The sequence below is a fragment of the Sciurus carolinensis genome, assembly GCF_902686445.1.
Source record: "Sciurus carolinensis chromosome 19 unlocalized genomic scaffold, mSciCar1.2 SUPER_34, whole genome shotgun sequence".
NCBI lineage: Eukaryota > Metazoa > Chordata > Mammalia > Rodentia > Sciuridae > Sciurus > Sciurus carolinensis.
Window position 1 is genome coordinate 1,152,221 of NW_025920112.1, and position 4,480 is coordinate 1,156,700.

The following is a 4,480-nucleotide window of genomic DNA, read 5'->3' on the forward strand; positions in this document are numbered from 1 at the left end:
CTTGTAGTCCTAAAGTTTCATTAAATAACCTAAACTTCATAAAGCAATTGTACTGGAGTTAAAATACTGAACTTTTAACTATCATAAAGTTGAAATTATCTACTCTCAACTTTTGAATTTTGTAAGATCAAATATATTCATATCTATTGTTACATATGTCTTTCCACCTTAAAAATTTTTATGAGGGAGCCTATGGTTCTAGAATTTATGCAATGTGCATTTTTAAATTATTATAAGGCAAACCCTTTAAATTTTGCTAATTCCATAGGTTTTTATTACAAATTGGAGTGCTGAGCTTTCTAATTGGTATATATAGTTCTCTATAAAAATTGTACATGATATATAAAGATGTGTTATTGGTGATGAAACTTGTTAAAAGCAAGAAAATATGACTTGTTGAAAAAAGAATAAGCTGTTCAGAATTTTTCATAATGGGGATATAAAAATAAAGCATCAGGGAAGCAGTAAGTAGGAGAGAGGGGTGAAGGAATCTGTATGGTGAGCATGTTTTGTAAAGAATATTGCAACTGATGGTGACAAACTTTATAATGTGAGGGAAAAGCAGTGACTGCCGAACACTGGTGCCAAGGAACAGGGTCATCAAACTACCTGAGAGTGGGAGGCAGCTTTGGAATTAGGGAACACACAGAGGTTGCAGAGTCTGGAGGTCCAGGCTAGACAAAGCCTGGCGTGTTCCCAGGAGATTGTTATGGGTGGTTCTGGGGAGCATTCAGGAGTTGAGCAGACTGGGTCACAGGAAGACCTTAGAGTTTGGAGACGGGCAGGAGAGCAGAACATGACGGGAATGTGGGAATGAGGACTCCGTGGGAAACTGAGCTAAAGGCCCTCTGTTTCACCATGGCAGAGCTGGGCCTGCATTGCGCCCATGGCCTGAGACACTAAGAAATCCCAAGGTGGTGAGCGGCTCCACGTGGTGGAGAGAAGTCAGAGCAAGAAGGCATTCTGGCCACAGCAGGGGCACCACTAGTCAGAGGTGCCTTCCACAGGCGTTTAACCTGGGGTCACCTCTGCATCGGTGACCCTGCTCTCTTGTGCACTGTCCGTGGTCCCCCACAGCTGCAGCGCTGGCCTAGCAGACCCAGGTGCGTGTTGTGCAAGTGGCAGACGTTGGCATTCACACAGTGCGGAGTCTGCAGGTGCACAGGATGCAGGAGTCCTTGGATCAGGGCAGCTTCTCCTTGACTTACCATTGAAAGCCTGGGAGGCCAGGAGGTTTGCTTCAGGGTCAGGGTCAGGTGTGCTGCAGGGAGCCCCTGATGGGGACATTCCTGATGGAGCTGTGGGTGTGGAGGTGCAGTGAGGTCCCCAGGAAAATCAGCTCACCATCAACTGGATGTGCCAGCCTAGGGAAGCCACTGCATTAGCCTTGCTAGCAACCAAGGGACCAGGAGAGCCACAGGGACGGGGCTGCCCCAGACCTTGGGGAGGTGAGCCTCACAGTGTGCCCGAGAGCCTGGATGTGGAGCTTTGGGGTTGAATTCTGCCCTGCTGGATTTTGGTCTTGCTTGGAGCTGATTCCTCCTCTCTACTCTAGTTCTTCCCTTTGTAATAGTTGTGTTTATCCTGTGCCATTGTATTTTTTTGGAAATAAGGAATGATTTTAAAGGAGGCTCATACGTGAAGCATCCTTGTTAATTCTCATTGGAGATGTTGGACTTGAACTTTGAAATTGTGAGACAGACATGAGCCTTGTGGCAAGAGACTGAAAACAATGGCTTGGGTATGTTTAAGTGCATCCCCAAAAGCTCATGTGCTGAGACTTGCTCTCCAGTGCAGCAGTGTGGGAGTTGTTGGGAATTTTAAGAGATGGTTCCCGGGGTGGCCACAGATCCCTGGGGCGCTGTCCTCAGAAGGGAGTGGGTGTTTCTTGATGCCCAGTCAGTTCTCCTGAGAGGGTGGTGTTGCGCCTCGGGTGGGGCTGCACCCTCCTCTCACTTTCTGTCTGGTGAACTCAGCTCTCCACACATGGTTCCACTGTCACTATCCACGGTGACGTTCTGCAGCCCAGAGCCTTCACCAGAGCTAAGCAGTGCCAGGGCCTCTCTCCAAACCTGAGAAGCCAACCTGAACAAACCTTTTTTCCTGCCAAGTTAGCTCGCATGGGCATCTTATAGCCGTCCAGCAGTAACTGATTGTGACCAAAAGTGGAAACGTTTACTTTCCACTGCACTCATGTGTGCTCCCGTCCCCTCCCACTATGACGTTCTGCAGCCACAGTCCTCGCCAGAACTAAGCTGTGTGAGTGCCTTGCCTCAGAACCTGCAAAACCCGACCTCTTTATCTCAGCCTGCGTAGGGCATTTTATCACAGCTGTGAAAAAAAGTCCTCTTCAGGGAGGTGTGATTGTGAACAGAGTTGGAAACATTTACTTTTCCACCATACTTGATGTGCAAACCTCAAAAAATTAAAAAATATTAAAGTATTCTTTTATTTGGCAATGCAGTTACAAGAGAATTTCCCTTGTGTAACGGGATAAAATTTAAAACAATTATTTTACCAAAATTTTCAATGGGATGTCATTTAAATTATAGATGCTCAGACAAGTCTAAAATTTGCCTTGGTATCATAACTCCTAAGGCTGAAGATGTTTCTTCAAGACAAATCTGATGTTATATGTAGGTATTCTGCAAGCCTCTATGTAAATGATTAGGTAAAACTAACTTTGCATACAAATTGGTTTTTCTCTGATTCTTTTGTAAAATACTGTATTGGTGATACAGAAAAAAAATGTTTCTAAAGAAAAACTACAGCACCATTGTGGTTAGTAGTACTGCTCATTGTTTTTATGATACATATGTATATATTTGCCTAAACTGAAATTTTTCTCATCTCCTCTAATGTAGCTACACAAGCCTTACTTTCTCCCCTAAGAAAATCTTTCAGTTTGCTTAGGTTGCCTTGATTCGGAACAGCTGCACTGACTGAACTGTTGTACTCCTTTAGGTTTTACTCTGCATTTTTTCTTTTAAAACTTTGTCTGCAGAAGTTCAACCGCTAACAGCATACTGCTAGGCAAGGTCCTGAGGTGAGAGCCAGTGCCTGTCAGACAACTCTGAATGTGACCTTGGTCTCCAGGTAAGCAGCTTGAGGGCCACTCCTTCCAAGCCTCTTGTTGTGTAGGTGTTGCTTGGATTTAGACACCAAGTCCTAGTTGACAGTGAATTTCTCTCTGAAACAGGACCAGATCATCAACTGGTTAGGTCCATCCTGGCACTGAGAGACCACCAGAACCTAACATTACTGACATGCAGTGATTTTACAGGAAGCTCTCTATCAAAGGAGAATATGTGAATGTTGTCCACTTAAATGGAGTCACCTGTCTCAACCCCTACTAAAAATAATTGTTAGGAGGCTATGAAAGGAATGAATCTCATGCACTTATGCCCAATAACTGTCACGAGAGACTGCCAGGACCAAGTGTGTGCATGTGACATTTGCCCACAACTGTCTGCACAGTGTGGACTTCCACTGATATTTTTCCTTTTATAGCCAAAGAATTGGGTTATCATTTCTAAGAAACTTGGATAATCCTCATTTTCCCTTTGAAATGTCTTCTTGCTCATCTTCCTTGAATGTGGTCATGATTTACCACATAAGATGCATTCCATTTTCAGTACTCCTCTATTCTTGAGTAAGCTTTTTATCTTTGGAAACATTTTAAAATTTTTTGATGGGAAAACAAAAAGTGAGTTTATATCACAAGAAGAAGAATATTGTCCTGTTTATGTTTTCCAGATTTTCTGCAAAGACCATGTATTTCTTGTATGATCAGTACAAAAAAACTCTAAATAAACCAAGGAACTTTTGAAGACATATGTATGAACTGGGGATCTGGCTAAGTGGTAGAGTGTGCATGGCATGTGTGGGTCCCTGGGTTCAGTCCCCAGCACTGTATGATTAAAATAATTTGTACATAACAGCCCCTGAGAGCTAATGCCAGATTCCATCCTTGCTCACCTTGAAGGACCTGACCCCTGATAGAGGTCACCCACCCCCAGTAGAAGCCCTTCATTATAGACGGGCCTCTCTGCCTACTCTAGGGTATGTTTTAAGATCTGCTGACAGTCAGGTGAAGGAGTGCCCATTGGTCACAGTGAAGGCACTTGGTTCCAAGACCTCCACCCTCAGCAGCATGTCTTCACTCTAGGAATCTTTGAGCAGATGTGGTGGTGAATGGATATGTGTAAAACCATGTGTTTGGCTTGTCGGATTTTCCGTTGTCCTGCCAAGTGGACAAGGCCATGGCTGGGAAAACCAGCCCGTTAGAGATCAATGTGTTCACAGATGGTAAGGGGCTCGAGGGGCTCGAGGGGTCGATGGAAGGCATTCAGCATTCTTCCTTGCATCTCAGCGTCACCTCTGACTGTCTCTCCATCTCGAAACACCTTTTGATTTGAACCTCATCTTTTCTTCTCAACCCCATGTCATTGTTTCTTTTCCAAAGCTCATGGAATGCTTG